The 17158-nt window shown below is 41.3% G+C and overlaps 1 protein-coding gene across 3 annotated transcripts in view; it reads right to left on the reverse strand.

The window, feature by feature from the left end:
• BACH2 (BTB domain and CNC homolog 2) overlaps positions 1-17158 on the reverse strand; it is a 180956-nt gene that overhangs the window by 94280 nt on the left and 69518 nt on the right. For all 3 annotated transcript variants that reach the window (XM_048937789.1, XM_048937788.1, XM_048937790.1), the window contains one exon: positions 2864-2968. The gene's annotated coding sequence lies outside the window, so the exon portion shown is untranslated. The remainder of the gene's footprint in view (positions 1-2863; positions 2969-17158) is intronic.

Here is a 17158-nt window from a genome sequence, read left to right on the forward strand (position 1 = left end):
TATATCAGTGATTTTCTAAAGTATTTTCATAGTTTCCATGAATTACAGCAAATGCTTGCTGCAAACATCAGTGTTGGGAGACAACAGAATAGATTTAGTGGGAAACCAAAGCAAGGAGATGCACAGAAAAGCTATATTCCAAAGTAAATTCTCCAGCACTGCTAGGCATTACAACAAAATGAGCAATCAGATGAAGAAAAGCTACCAGTAAGCCATTGTATGAAAATATTTTACCCGTTTGACTGAAGAATCACTGTGTAAATGTGAGCAGTGTACTTACAGTCAGGGTACTGCATCTAACTAGTCTTTCTGATGGGTGAGAACAGTGTTCCTCCATGATCGGTGCTTTAATTGATATTTGAAAAGCTCGTAAGATCTCTTATTGAAAGGCACATTATATACATTTCTAAGACAAAATTCTGTAGTATTATATTATTTGCTACAAGACAAACCATTATTTCATAAAATAATTCACACTCTATGAAACACGAAAATTCTCAAGATACAGAGAGGAAAAAACTAATTTTCATGTATGTGTAATAACCAACATAGTAAGAAAGAAAAAAAAGACTGTAGATTTTTGTCAGAAAATGTTGAAAAACCACAAACTTTCAAAAGAGCCCAGAATGCTATTTTCAGCTTATCTGGATGCAGCCCAAACCTTCCACAACTAACCAAGGTGTATCAGAAGAATGTCACCATTCCACTTTCACCACAGACTGTCATTAACTTTTGCCCACTGTGCAGCCAAGGTTGTCAAGCCCGACAAAATAACCTAAGACTTTTATGCTTAAAGCTCTTGAGCAGCTGCAAAAATAACCTTCTAAAAATATTTAATAGTTAGTCCCACTCAGCAGCTGGAAAAACAATTACTGATTGAAAACGTCAGCATTTGATATTACTTAATATTTGGGTTAAAACTATCTGTGAATCATAATTAACATTTCTTTTTAACTATTTAAAAGCACACATTTGTTCTTTGAGGATTCAAAGAGAGACAGTATGTCTCTCTGGCCTTCTGACACCATTAAAGAGATTAATGCAGTTGAATTCAAAGGACGTGAGGCAGAAAGCCACAGTGGTGTAGTGAGTCCTTCAGGAACCAGGTAGAAACAAAACTGCACAGCAGCCTCAGTAGTACGCCCTGGGACACCAAGTCTGATCTGGACATACAAAGCAAGCAGTGACTACCTCAGGGTCAATTAAATAAATGCTCCTGGTGCCTCTGGGACTCAAAAGCCATAACATACAATGAATTAAAATACAGTGTTAACAGCAAGAAAACCAGAGGTTCCCCGTGAAACATCCTTTGATGCATATGGACAGCTGTACAGCAGGGCCAGGACGTAGCAGGCTGCTCTGCTGGGATGCCTTGCAATGCTGTACAGGAGAAGACCAGAGGCACTTGTGACCCCCAGGGTGCCTCCCGTGCTGAAAACATCAGCTTGGGTTGTGATTTAAATTCCAGCATCACACAGACCGTGTGCAGGCAAGATGCCAAAACCAAACATCTTGTCTTTTTCCAAATTTCTACAAAATTTTCCCAAAGCAACCCCCTGATTGTCTGTCCATTTGCCACAGCACAGGTAACCCATAATTGACAACAACCACATCTTTTTCAACTTCTATTCTTGTCCACCCATGTTGAATTAAACTAAGCACAGGACTTGCAGAGCAATGGTGAGAAGGCAGTATGGGAACCTGGCAGAACTAGTCAAAGATTTTTGTGACACACAGACTCACCTAGAGAGCAATCCAGATGTGTCAGTTGACTACACAGAACGGAAATCAACAAACAAGAAACCTACTCCATGAAATCTGCTTTCAATTGCTTTACCATTGGGTTTGAAAGACTCCGTGATTAGCACATTAAAAACAAAAAAACTGGTTTTGTACACTAAATGTAACCTGCAGAGAATATTTTGCAAGGTGCTAAGCAGTGTGAACAACCTGTACAAAGTCCTTAACTTTAAGTGACTTGAGACCTGAGTCACTAATGCTCCCACCCTTTTTCTCTGAAGTGACGACATTATCAGAGGCCATTTCAAGGGAAATGCAATGAAGTCATAAATAGTTCTCATATCAAGATAACCTGCATCATCATCAGCAGATAAATGAATAAGAAGAGAAATCAAAGAGGTGTAAAATTTCAGCTCATAAACATCTGCAAATGGATTATGTTTTCAAAAGTAATGGTATAAAATAGCATAATGAGGTTTTCTTGGTGTTATTCTTGAATTCTTCTGGGATGATACTATGATTTTAAGAGTAAACACTCACAATGCTGTACTCAATGCAATTGGCTTTTAACATGAAATGGGGCATTTTTCATTGACATACATAGTCATCACTGAGACAGACACAGCTGATCAAAACCACTGCCACTCACAGCATACTGAGGTTCCCTATCCATACCGCAACATGCTGGAAGAGACAAAACAGTGCTCTTTTCAGCTTACTTAGGGCAGCTATCCATGGAGTACTTTGAATTTAGACAGCTCAAAGTTTATGCCCCACAGCTAAAATGCTCAAGAGCAAAAATGGAAACAAGGATGAACAGTAAAAAAACTCATGTATGGCACAGAATGAAAAACTGTACTGGCAAACAACAAGAGATCAATACGTATTTTACCAAACTTATTTCTAGATTTGGGTGTTTTCCTGAGCAAGTCAGGTAAAAGCTTTTAATGGGCTTTTGCTAAATTCTTCAGACATCATAGTCTGAAGATGATATTCTCATGTATACTGCCGCTGTCTAGTAGGTGTTGGAATAAAACTATGAAATTATAAGGAACAATCAAAACATCAAAAATCCTCCCGAACTGAAGAAACCACTTTGTGCTGCTTTTGCAAAAATACTTACAACACAGTTCTGGAAGTGATTTCCAAGCAAGCCAACAGTTGCTTTAGACAGTTTACTGGATGGTGTGGCTCAGCTCTTTCACACGAGAAGCACCTACAGTTATATCTGGAAAAGGAAATAAAACCAAAATTCTTTGTGAGCAAATACGCAAATAAAGTCATCTTTTTCTCTAAAATCATTATTCAGGTTTTTCAGGTTAATTTCAGGTTAAAAACAGCCTTAGTAGGACTATACAAAGTTCCCATGCCAAGCTTCAATTGTGTCGCCCATTTACAGGAACAAGTGCCAAAGCACAGTCAAAGCTGACCTAGAGGGCTGGAGCTGAGAGCAACTGTGCTTGAGAACAAAAACATACTGAACATATCAAAGCAGCCAACAACCTGGTTCAGCTGCTTTTCTCATCTAGCTCTACTTGAAGCATTCTCAGGAAACACAAAATGAAATATTGGCATTAGTGACAAAAAATCTAGGTGATTTCAGCAAGGCCAAGAACTCTAGGCACCAAGTTCTTTTTCTCTCTTGAGTGGGTGTTCACTTGCAAGTTTTAGACAAGTTAGCAATTCAATGACTGAACGAATTAATGTTCAACTTCACAGTCATTGTTAGGTTGGGAGGTTATTACTACTTGTTCTGTTGAAGTGACAGATTAAAATAGGTTTGTATCTGAAAACTTGTTTTCTACAGTACGTACTTCCCAGCTTTTCATACCAAATCATTTTCTTCCATCATGTCAACTCCTACTGTATGAACCACAGTGGCTCAGATGGGCAAGGAGAAACATCATGGAGACATGCAAGGGAGAGACAGAACTCAGCCCTCAATATTTCTTTTTGGCCTGACATCTTTTTTTTTCATTTTATGTCATTTATGTGAGACTTCTCAGCAAAGGAGCAGGCTCACGTATGCAGGACACGTTCTGCTTTTAAAGCAAACAGAGGCACAACTCAAAGGTGAAGAGAGGGCCCAACTTCACCTAGCTATCTAGTGAATAGAGAAACCCATATGCTTTCAGGCACTATTTCCATGCACATGATGAAAAGCTGTGATTTTCAAACCCCAGACTGGAAGCCAGGTTCTTATTATTGGAAAAACCAAGCACTACATTTCAAGGTTGAGTTGACTGGTATGGAGGAAGAAAAAAATAGCACCACATGTCTAATTTTTGCAGACTCAGATCCATTTTATACTGGTAACTGAGCTTTCATCCTTCCCTCCTTCATTTTTTTTTTTTTTCTTTTAGGGTAGATAGCAAGCTGCTGACAACTCACACTGTACTAAGAGCTGTTCACACCGCATGAAGTGTTTACCACTCACAACTGATGCTAAAAATTAATTTACAGCACCACTACAGAAAGCTTTGACAAATTGTCATGTGTTGACACAGTCATAAGTTGTTGGTTAAAAAAAGTAACACTTCCCTCTTCTGCCACCTCATGTTTGAGATCAGAGATGGGCACATTATGCAAAGTTTGAGGGTTTGTAAGCTTCACAAATGTTTGGGCTTCACAAAACAAGTTAGGCTGTGAAACTTTTTTCTCTTACAGTTAGGCGTGTGTTTATTGCTAAAAAGACTCTCGTAAGAAAAAAAAAAAAAAAATCCTTTCTCATCTACCAAGATCTGTGTGTTGTGCAAAGCCAGGAGAAAAGGCTGTAAAATAAATAACCTTGCATGACAGTTTTTCTTCCCATGTGAATGATAAGATCAGACCCGTGACAAATACCCAACTACTCAGAGCTGCAGACACCACCCACCTACTGTAGAAAGGAAAAAAATATAGCTGCAAGTAAGAGTTTTAATTGTTCTCAGCTGTCACACAATGTTATCTTAAGTGAATGCATTTATTTCTCAATTTTTCTGTATTGCTTTATATGAAAAAAAAAAAAGCAGCAGCGCTCATCAGACAAGGTCCAAATTGATTTCTGTGTACTCAAGACAGTAACCATTAGTCAGCACTTGTGCCCATGGCATCTTTAAATTTTAACTCACCATTTTCTTGGCCAGGGCAAGATAAATAACCTGCCTATTTACACACCAGAATCAGTAACAAACACGAAGGAAGTTTTGGCTGAGAGGAGCCAAGCTAACTTAAAACGCCTGTCTAAATCATGGCTCCAAAACAGAGCTAAGCGTGGGGAAACCAGAGCATCCGGAAATAAACAACACATCCACTTGGTGAAAGGATCTTGACTTGTTCAAGGTATTTTTACTGATTTATCTTCAGCTTTTCTCCTAAAGTTTATCTTTAAGTTGCTCGGCACTTCTGCAGACATCCGTGTGAATGAGAGAATTCCATTCAGCAGCTAAGGCAAACCACTGGACTCCATGTTGGCAGGGAACAGGACATGAAGACTGCCAGTGAAGGAGAGAAGAAAGGGGGATAAGCTGGGCCCTAGGTCAGGCCCTTGATGAACTGAAAAGCCTTTTCACTTTTTGCACTAGCAATGCGGACTACCAACATTCTCTTGTTAAATTCCACCACCTATTGGAGCACACACTCCACTTGAATGCAAAGAAGATTCATTCAGGAAATTTACTTTGCAGTACAAAGAATTCATTTTCCTATTTTTTCCCAACATTCATACAGTGAAGATGCTTTGAGTCTTTCCTGACTCCTGCAGAGAGGCAACTCTGTATCTTGGCAGAAGTCATCCAGCCACCCTACTCTACGTCTGCATTGGTGCAAGCAGAATCCTGTCATTTCTCTACAAAACCTGGTTTGTAAGCTCAACCAAAGGAAGCTTCTGCAAAATACTGAGGGGAAAGAAATTTCATACTGGCTCTCCAGTTGCTCTTTATCTGAACTTTTTCCTGTTAAAATGCAGAACTCTCACAACTCAGTTGGCTCTCTTTGCACTGATACAAATGCTGCATGAGCTTTTGAGAGCCTGATTTCATGGCAGCAGTGGACTAACACAGGGGTTTTTGCACTACACGTATAGAGAACTGGTAGCTCCACATGGATCTACTTGTGCCAGCAGAAAAGATGCACATATCCCTGCACAAAATTTACCAGTGATACTCCGAAAAATGACACAGATTACCCTCTGGTACATCTAATAGAAACAGAGACGTTTACGTCATTTACAATCAGGATGGACATTATCTTGTGCTGCTGGCTGGAATGATATCATCCATGTTAATTAGCTTAGAATGCTCTACATTTAGAAAGCAATCAAGAGGAAACTTCTATTCCCCATGGATAAAATCTTGCCAAGTCCCACTCATGAGCTCATGCTTGCACTGACCAGCTCAGGGCTAGTGCAGGAAAGCCAAGAGGGGTTCAGCAACTGGGCAGTGTAGAACAGGGCAGCTCTGTTGGCTCCTACATTCCATCTTCAGGTTTTGTCACAGAAAAAATGGCAAAGCTTGATCACAAAGAGTGCCTGCTCTTACAACTCACTGCTGTTAGCAAGGTGTTAGATGAAAGCCTGCACCAAGATTTCAAAAGCAGAAGGGAACATATGAGTCCATCCTGCTTTCTTGATGATGCACGCATGTAACCAAAGTGCAAGAAATACACTGAGAAATGTATTCTGTTGCCACCACATGCATGCGATGCAGTATGTGAAGCAACTTCTCTAGCTGGAAAGAAGAAAAAGGAGGGGTGCAGCTTTCTAATTCCCTGGGCACCTGTGCAACAGTTAGTGAGGACACTGCTGGGGTTTAAGACAGCCTCTCCTTCCAGGGCAAGCAACATCAATGACTAACTACAAGGTGGGTAATTTTCCTGTCTCTGCTCTACACCCGTCTGCACCTCTCTGCAAAGGTCATCGCATCATATCTCTTACACTCCATTCTGCCACCCACCACCAAACAGAGAAGAAGCTCATTTGGGCAGCCTGGCAGTACCTCCTGCAAGCATTTGGGCAAGCAGGAAAATCCCTGCTGCTTTCTACTGTGTGGGGGCTTCAAAAATAGCTCCAGTTCTTAGGAAGGGACTGAGATGCTCAAATTACCTTGAACTGAAAGGATCTCAAGCTACATAAACTTTGGTCAGTACCGCCTAAAGACAGCATTCCCTTTTGGGATCTCCCTCCTCAGCGCAGGAGAGGAGGCAGTAGGAAACAATAGCTCTGTGAGCATGAAATGGTGGGAAAAGGGAGCATAGCTTCACTTGTGTCTCTCTGGAGTACACCTTGAGCTTCTTTTCAAGCAGAAGAAGCCCAGTGGCACTGTTAAGAGTTTAATCACGTGAAAGCCAGCACCATTTGCCACTCTGAGGGCAACACCAAAAAGGCGAGCACCCTTTGGAAGGCAGGTTGGGAACTGTGTTCCCTGCACACAAACATACTGAGACACATGCACGTGGGCATTCGCTCCTCTCCTCATCTTTTTCTAACTGCATATATTACTATATTTTTTCACAACTTTCTTTGCATTACATCTGTTGTGGGCTGTGTGACAATCAATGCCAGCATTATCTATAGCATTAGCAAAGAAGCAAAACATGTAATTCATTGAAAAAAAGGACTCTCTTCTTTCCCTTTCTTCTCATTGCCATTTTTGGCTATGCTAAATAAATCCATCTGGTTTCTTGCTTGACTTGTATCCACTGTGATCAAACCCCTACCAAAGCTAGAATTTTGTTTGTAACACGTATATTCCCATGGCTGCTCCCAAATCATGTCTCTACTTTTGGCTTAGACAATGTCATCCAAGTTTTATTGTAGTGTAATGCTTACAAACAAACAAACATAAAAATCAGTTAAATGGCAACACACAGATGAGGAGCTCTGGAGGTTTATCTGTAACAGGAGCAAAAATCAGTATTTGTACGGCTTAAGCAGAAATGACATTAAGATTCACTGGATGTTTCTCAGTCACCTTGTGCCAGAAAAAATAACTAGATAATAAAGAAAACCTAGAGATGTGAAGTTTCATTAAACTGTTGGTAAGAATGCTTAAATCAGATCATTTTGATTAGTACAAACTGAAATCCTCCTAACTACATCACATGGCATCACTTTACATGTGCAACCTGTAAAAAGAATGAAGCAATTCAAGAGACCAGGGATGGATCTCATCTGCCAAAACATAGCACTGTAGCTGGAAGATTTCCTCAACCTTTCAATCCACGGTGATTTTTATTGCAGAAATCATTGCAAGAAAGGTACCAAAGAAGTTACCGTGACTCATCTTTTATCTCTGCTGATAAAGACATCTCCATGAGATGAACACATGCCCTACTCCTGCTCAGACATTTTTTCCTTATGGAGTGCTCAGTAGGCAGTGGTGGGGCACTGCAGGGAACGTGTGACCAACTGTTTGGCATTTTCTCCCAAATTACAGAAGAATCCCAGGGTCTGGTGTTGCAGGATTGCAGCAAGGACCTGTTCAAAGCACTGTCTGACCAGCAGTGTGGCCAATCACACTGGCCACACAAATGTTGAAGAGACGTTTATGCAGAAGTTTCACTCAATCCTAAACTGATCCAGTTACGGTCTTCCCAGTGACTTCCCTCACCATCAGAAATGCTTTGGTTTGGATTTTAGTCAAGTCTGGTTTACAGTGCTCAATTCAGCTGTCAAAAAAAAGCCCTGCTGGAATGACTTACTCATTACGCAGCCTTGCAAAAATTATTAGCTATGTTACAAGGCATTTCCCTTTGGGGACTAGAAGGGGTGAAGAAAGGGGATGGAGAGTGACAGTTTGTGGTTTCTAATGCAGTAACAAAAAAAAAAATAAATAAGTAAGAGGAATACAGGATATAACATGTTTACATTTGTCAAAACAAGTTTCCTGGAGACAGCGAGGGTTCATGCTGCTGAGCTGTCACTTCTGCTAGAAACTGCTGCCTCATGCTATCGGGAGGTCAGTCACTGACCTACTTTCTGGTAGAACTGAATTAATTTGTTACTTCTGTACACAAACCTGTCTCTTTTTTTTTTTTTTTCTTTTTTCTTTTTTTTTCTTTTTTCTTTTTTAAAGGGATACCCAACAAACACATAAAAAATTGCTTTTTAAAGCAACTTGGAGCTTCAACTAATGTAACACGGGGATGTTACGCTCCCTGGCACAAGGCCCGCTATGCTGGATCTGCTTATTCTTTTGGAAAAATCCATGCAGAATATTTTTAATGAGTTGACGCAACAAATAACGTCTTTCCTTTGTGAACTCTTACATTACACTAACACTCAAATACTGGTGATACAACCTATTACAGACAACAGTGGAGGAAAGCACTCGAATAATGCTGTTCCTTTCCGGGGCTGCTCCTGAAATAGATGCCTACTACAACAGGATTAGCTCCCCAAATAGATGGAGGACATGACATATTTATAAGATTAAAGCACAGTTATTAACAGAAAACAAAACAAGCAGGTGAAACTACAAAACCAAATACCAAATGATCTGATCATCCCCCGTGCAAAATCCCACAGCAAGTACCAGGAGATGTGGTATAGCAGGAGATCCTACACGGCAGCACTACATTCACAAAGGAAAGGGGTTGAAGTAGTAGCAGAAGAGATGGCATCCACTTGCTTGCTTTGCTTAATTGGCTACATGGACACAGATCTAATGTCAGTACACTAATCCCTTCATTAAAATAAAGCCATGTCTGAGGGTTTCACAGACCTTCCAAATCCTTGGACTATCAAAAAACTACAATTCATCTCTTCAAATCATAATTGCAATGATTTAATAGAAGGCTTCACTGCTTGAGTGGGCTTATCTTTCTGTTTCTGTCATGAGTAACAGTGCTTCTGTTCAGAAAGAGGAAAGCATTGCATTGTTCAGTTAAGGCAGGGCCATTCACCATTAAGGCTTTTTGGAAGATGAAGTTCCACCAAATAGCACCTGTGTCAGCCTTCTCATGCAACCTGCTCTTGCACCTTATCCACCACCTGCAAAGTGAAGATAAGGATCTCCTCCACATGCTTGGCATGTTTAGTACTGAGACACTGTAAGACAGACTTGCACTTTACATTTCCCCAGGGTCCAAAATAACAATAGGAGAGGCAGTACTAACTGCTGTAATACCAGACAATTACTAGTATCAAAACAGATTTATGATCACTTGAGTTCTCGGACTTGATGAGCCTCAGATGAGCCTTGCCAAAGATAACTAGGCTAAAACTACCACTTTCAATTGCAAGCGCATTTCTGTCAACCTTTTTAGCTTTCATCTGTGCATATTTACAAGCATTAAATCTGAAGTTCAAATAAATCCAATAATTCACTCAAACCCACCAGGATTTGAAAACATCAGGGAAGTGTCAAGATGTCATTGAGCTTGTTCTGTAGAAAAGAGTACTTTATAGTTTCAGAAAGAAATAGACAAGGGAGCTATTTAACGAGACGGTGGCATATTGAAACAGGGATAGATAAGTAATTAATAGCTACTTTCTCTAAGTGAAAACTTTTCTGACTGGAAAATCAGTTTACATGAAAAATTGCAAGTCAATTGCTGCCATTTTGGGAAGATAAGAACTGTCACACACGTTAGCATCTCCTTAACTAGGAAGGATTTTACTTACAAAAATCTTCACACCACAAAACAACATATGTGAAGCAAAGAAATAATATAAGAAGGCACTAAAGAAATAGCAAAGTTCATAACTAGGATTCTAATGAAAAATCTTATAAGGAATCCATAAAAATGGGGGAGAATTCTTCCACAAAAAGCTAAAGGCAACAAGTTCATTTTAGTCCCTAGGAGAAAGAGTAATTGTACAACTATACAAACACCATCATTAGGATACTGAACAATGGCCAGAAACCTCTACAGATTAGTAGCCCCAAACATTTTCTTATTAAAAAGGTCCAATATTTGTCTAGGAGATCACTTGACTCAGAGCCCTCTCAATCTTCACACCTATGTTTCTTTACTAAGTTTCTATACAGCTTCCACTTGAATGCATGGCACCTTCAAGAAAACAGGAGAGAGCAAAAAGGTCATGTTCCATGAAGTAGGAAGTGTACGTTTATTAATTAAGCATTTAATTCTTTTTACTTCACATGTCTGTCTCCACAGTTTTAAGTCTCTCTTGGCAATCAACCAATTTTGGGATTCACGGCTGTCAAGTAAATCATGGCAGTGCGTTAGCTGAAAAGGCACTGTCAAACATAGTAAAGTTTTCTTTCAGCTTGTACCCACACTGGTGCTGCATACTGCATACAACACACACTGCTTTGGATAGGTGATCTGGTGAGGAAAGGTGGGACACAGGGCTCCCAAGGACTGTGATCTGCCAGAAGTGGTGCAACTGAATTGTGCAGGTCATTGAGACTACATGCCACAGAAACCACACCACATTGTCATTTATTGCATACCCATAACACCCAACGGGCTACGAAACATATTTGAGAATATTCAATCATTTTCTTGCATTCTCTTTCCAGTCTTGCAGTGACAATACAGATGTCCATCTACACATGCTTCAAAGACATACTAGAAATAGTGAAAAAAATTCCAGCACTTCACAGTAACGGCTCAGTCTTCCTGCTGAAGCCAGGGACACAGTTCCCTGGGAGATGCTGATTCCTTCACCTTTACCCAGAATAGGAGCACTGCATTCCTGCAGCCCTGAGCCTGTCCTCACAGCTCCAGGGACAGAAGATGAATATCATCAATAAAATTCAGACTTTGAGAAGTTTCAGAGGTTCTCCTTCCATAAAACAAGTGTTAGACAGAAAGCACCTAATAACGAGCTGCAAAGTCTTTTGTAATAGATGCTCACTTGAGATGACCCAGGGAACTCACCTTTCTCGTCACATTTCCAAACTTAGGGTGGCAAAAAAAGCTTTTACAACTGCATATGAGCATGCTACTTTTTAAGCGTATGAACAACTTGTGCATTTTTCCATTTCTCGACAAAAATTAACATTCTGACACACATATGTGGACTCCTGATATCCATTTAGTAATGCTGGAAAACCTATGATCTTTCGATCCTGGCCGCTTCTGCACCAGCTCCCTTGTAACACCTGAGCCTGCAGCAGCTTCCTGGGCAGCATTCCTCCCAGATGCCAGCCCACCTGAAGCACAACGTTTAGATGGCCAGCACAAAGCTCCCATCGCAGTTTTCTACTAGAGGATGCGCGATAGGAGGGTGCAGGGTTAATCCTCACACAGCACAGGCATTAAACTAAATCTATAAGGAAAAGTCTGCAATAACTAAATTCTGTTTCTCCAGTGCACACCACAGGAACACGTGTATCATCAGAGGAGATTAATGTAGTGCATCTGTGTTGGATGGAGCGAGGGGGGATGGCCAAACAATGTGACTTGGAAAGAAAAAGCAGGAATATTTTGCATAGAGATGGCACTGCAGGAGGAGAGGAGGGCGCTTTGTTTTGCACGGCTGCAACAAGGCCTCCAGGGACAGCCATGTGCAGGAGCAGGGGGAAGGGTAGGGGCAGCACTGACACAGCTTTGCTGACAGTAGAGGAGGTCATGTCCTTCCTATAGAAAACCTAAATTACCACCCAGGGTAAGAATGGCCAGCCTTACAGAAAGAGAGCAATGTGCTTGCCTGGTCAGTCTAAGCAACTCAGGACTCAGGGTAGGAAAGCAACAGATCCCAGGAAGCAAGACTGCTCCAGACAAACCGGACACAGACAGACTGCAGCAGCTGAAATACATAACCAGGGTGACATAATGTTCAAAAATATTTCTGTGCTTACTAAGACAACAACAAACTGAACCCTGATGCTGTATTTTGGGCACGTTAGCCTAAACTATCTTTAGACAGGGAAATGAGAAGTATGTGCGTACAGATGTTCCAATGCGCATGAAAAGCAGAGAACTGGAAAAAGCGCTGACTTCCAAGGCTCATAAAAATGCTTTTTGTAAATAAGGGTGGGAATAAATACAGCAGGCGAAGCTGAATCAAAATCAAAAAGAACAGGCAAGAAGCCAGCAGCTGGTCATGGAATGGTCAGGTTTAATTGCTGAACACTTCCCTCGGCTTCTCTGCTTCTGACAGATTTTTTCAGGTATTATTCCCTTCTGCCACCCCTCCCTATGTTTTACTCCTTCTGCCAGCTTTTTCATATAGCTTTCTAACTATCTTGCTTTCACAGATCTTCTCTTGGAAGCATGATTGAAGCTATAAATTCACGTCTACACATCTGTAACAAAAATAGTTTTTCTAAAAGCTATTCTTCTTCCCTATCAATGGTGACACAAATGATATAGAGTTACCAGCAATTCGAGGGTCTTGCTACAGCTTTAAACACCAATCAAGACAGAGAGCAATGCTCTGTCTCACAAGGAAAACAGCAATAACAGAACTTAATCTTTTTTTTTTTTTTTTTTTAGGGAGAGAGAGAGCGAGCTCTTATTCTTTAAATCATTTCTACCTCTGAAGAAAGGAAAGATACAAGAAACAACCTCGGAGCTCTTGCACCATGGAGCAACTGTTATTTCTTAAGTAAAATATAATTATCACCTCTCTTCAGAAAAGAACTTGGAGTTCATTAATGAGAGGGCAGATCTAATTCATCACGATCACTGCTCAGCTTGCAGTATTAGAAAGATGAGAGTAGAACAAAGTACAATTTATACATCTCTTGAAATCTTTTTCTATAAGTAGGACATTTCCATAAGTAGGACATTAAAGATTAGGATGTTTCTATGTTAGCTTATAATTGGGCTCTGCTTTTCATATTCATGACGTGATCGAGACAGCGCTTACCAGGATTCTCGGGTCTTTTTGTATGAAAGGTACAAAAGAGCCCGCTCATCTCAGAGCTTCCAAATCTTTCTTAACCCCAAGCTGATGGCAAAGCAGAAGGCCCAAAGCTTGCTGTGGGCATGATGTAGAAGTGACTCTTTCTGCAAGCAGTGCTTGCACAAACCAACTGGGGTTAGCACAGAGGTGTATCCCCTTTGGAGCAACTTGATTTGGCTCCCTATAGCAAATAATTTAAATGTGGGGAACCGGTGGGCTAATACAGGCAAGCCAAATTCCAGCCATGAAGACACAGAAGAAAGAACACTGCTGCGGGAAATGGGGACAAGTCACCAGTGTATTGGTGACAAAGTGATGGGGAACTACAGAATGGAAAACAAAAGTACACCATCAGGATCAAAGAGTTCACAATATTCTGATTAAAAAGAAAAAGCAAAAATAAAAGGGGGGAAATGTGGCAAACAGGGACAGCACTTGCAATGGAAGCTCATTAATACCACATTGTATTTTGAAATTTTAAAGCAAGGTCCTCTCCCAGAGAGTGCCTCTGGTTGTCTTCAGGAGCTTTGCTCAGCAATATCTGCACCCAGAAGGACAATATTCAGCTTGTAGCAGAGCATGTAGTGCCACCATGATCACAGCATGACAGCCAACATGTGAAAAGATGCCCATATTTGCAATATGCCATGATTTTTGTCAAGATTTTCATAGTTAGCAAAATCACTACTGATCATGAAATTAAAGTGCAGCTTCTTTCAAATAAATTTGTTAGCAGGTTCGTCATCACTTTCTGACAGAATAATCTTTCTGTGGTGAATTATTTCCACTGGAAAAAATAGGAGACCAACAAATTGCTGGATACAATTTGTGCCTTAAATAATAAAGCAATTAATGGCATTTTAGTGGGAACACATTCTTCTCTACAGAAATAAAATCTGTAATTCATCTCATCTAAATTGCTTGGTCAGCTTCAAATGAGCGCACTATAAATCTCCTTCCCATACTGCTCTTGTTATCTATGATAAAGAAAAGAGACAGAAGGTAATCCCGTGTTCTGTATTCACTGACACATCATTTTCATGCTACACTACACTGTAATTTATTTCTAATGGGATAAACCTCTTGTAGTCTTCCCTCATTGTTCAACACACATACATCCCCAGCTGGCACCGAGATGGCAGGGCTGGCAGGTGTAGCATCCAGAGACCATGTTCTGTGGAATTATGATGTCTCCTGCACATTTCAGCAGTGCTACAGCTGTGAAAATAAACAGATAGACTGTATAATTAAGATATGCTTTTATTCTTTGCCACCCACTGCCTCCTGAAAGCAATGCAGTCAAAGAATATGACAGTTTTCAATACTTCCTATAATTGCAAACTAAACTTTTAATATTGCATCTAATCACTTGGAGACAATCCAGAAAGACATGCAATTTGATTTTGAAGAAAGTGGAAGTCAAATGAAACTGAAAAGGGCTTACAGTCTTAGCCATAACATAAATATCACTTCATTACTAATGAAAATACCTTAAAGCTTTTTCTGCTGTCATGACCAAGGAGAATACGAGAAATAAACAAAACAATGTATGAACATCAAGGTGGGGTTCACAAATCACAGAATCACGGAATTGTAGGGGTTGGAAGGGACCTCCAGAGATCATCGAGTCCAACCCCCCTGCCAAAGCAGGTTCCCTACAGCAGGTCGCACAGGTAGGCATCCAGGCAGGTCTTGAACATCTCCAGAGAAGGAGACTCCACCACCTCCCTGGGCAGCCTGTTCCAGTGCTCCGTCACCTCACTGTAAAGAAGTTCTTGCGCATGTTTGTGCGGAACTTCCTGTGCTGCAGCTTATGTCCGTTTCCCCTTGTCCTGTCTCCACTCACCACTGAAAAGAGTCCGGCCTCGCCATTCTGCCCCCCACACCTTAGATATTTATAGACCTGGATCAGGTCCCCTCTCAGTCTCCTTTTCTCAAGGCTGAACAGACCCATTTCACTCAGCCTTTCCTCATAGGGGAGATGCTCCAGGCCCTTCACCATCTTCGTGGCCCTCCGCTGGACTCTTTCCAAGAGATCCCTGTCTTTTTTGTACTGGGGAGCCCAGAACTGGACGCAGTACTCCAGATGAGGTCTTACCAGGGCAGAGTAGAGGGGGAGGATCACCTCCTTTGACCTGCTGGCCACGCTCTTTTTAATGCACCCCAGTAAGCCATTGGCCTTTTTGGCCACAAGGGCACACTGCTGGCTCATGGCCAACCTGTCGTCCACCAGGACACCCAGGTCCCTTTCCTCAGAGCTCCCCTCCAGCAGGTCATCCCCCAACCTGTACTGGTGCATGCAATTATTCCTCCCCAGATGCAAGACTCTACACTTGCTTTTGTTAAACCTCATCCGGTTTCTTTCTGCCCAGCTCTCCAGCCTATCCAGGTCTTGCTGAATGGCAGCACAGCCTTCAGGCGTGTCAGCCAATCCTCCCAACTTCGTATCATCAGCAAACTTGCTGAGGGTGGCCATTATCCCCTCATCAAGGTCATTGATGAAGATGTTGAACAAGACCGGACCCAGCACAGACCCCTGAGGAACACCGCTGGTTACAGGCCTCCAACCAGACTCTGCACCACCACCAACGACCCTCTGTGCTCTGCCAGTCAGCCAGTTCTCAACCCACTTGCTTAAAGACTACATGTAGCACTTTTATTTAAAAACAATATTTTCCATATGATTTGAGAGAATAAAACCAAAAAAACCCTTTTCCTCCAGGTTTACAAAATTTGTCTTAAAACTCAAGTCCACACTCTTGGTCAAACTGAGGATGCCAGCTATTGTTGATGCAATCCTGAAAGATGGATAGATGCAAAAAGAAAGCTACTGATAATGCTCCTGAAAAAATTAATGTATTTTTAGAAAACATCCATGTTTATTTGTAGAACACTTTTCCCTGTCAAAATGCAGAAGAGTACCATAGAATACTTAATTTGCTGTCAGTTAATAAATAATATTATCAAGCACTACAACTTTAAATGTAGTCTCAGTGTTATGATGCCTTTCAGTTCCATCTCTATACTTCAGCTCATCAGTATACTTACAGACACAACACACCTTACAAAGGACCGTAAAGTATTAGGTTATCAGTCATTTACTACTTCTCTAGCTACTTCTACAACCCCATCACTCCAGTAGTTTCCAGCAGCATTAATCTTGTTGGATTCTGATGTGATGCAGTGCCTTACGGCTGAGACAGCTACCTCTTCAGATCTCCCTTATAGCTGATGCAAAGTGACAGTCCCTTCCAGGGCACACTTCACATCCATTCCAGGTGCCCATCTCTGAGGAGGTGCGTAAATCTCTTCACTGCCTACTGTGGCGAACTGCTCTGCTGTGGCTATGTACACCTGGGCAAATCCTGCTCCAGTGCTAAAGGCCTTTGGGGCTAAGCTGGAGAAGGAAGGAGTAGAGTTGGGTCTGGCCTCCTAAATTCTTGTAACCCACAGCAGCCATCTTCAGTAGGACCAGGTTTCTTGGTCTGTCCCAAGGCAGGATGCTGGCAGCAGTGGTGAGCTGCAGAGAAAGGCCAGTGGAAATCTAACACTGTTCCACACTGCCTCTTGATGCCCATCATGAATCTGCCCTGCTGGCTCTTGTTTACCAGTAGTTTA

Source organism: Lagopus muta, chromosome 2 (genome assembly GCF_023343835.1).
Source record: "Lagopus muta isolate bLagMut1 chromosome 2, bLagMut1 primary, whole genome shotgun sequence".
Taxonomy (NCBI): domain Eukaryota; kingdom Metazoa; phylum Chordata; class Aves; order Galliformes; family Phasianidae; genus Lagopus; species Lagopus muta.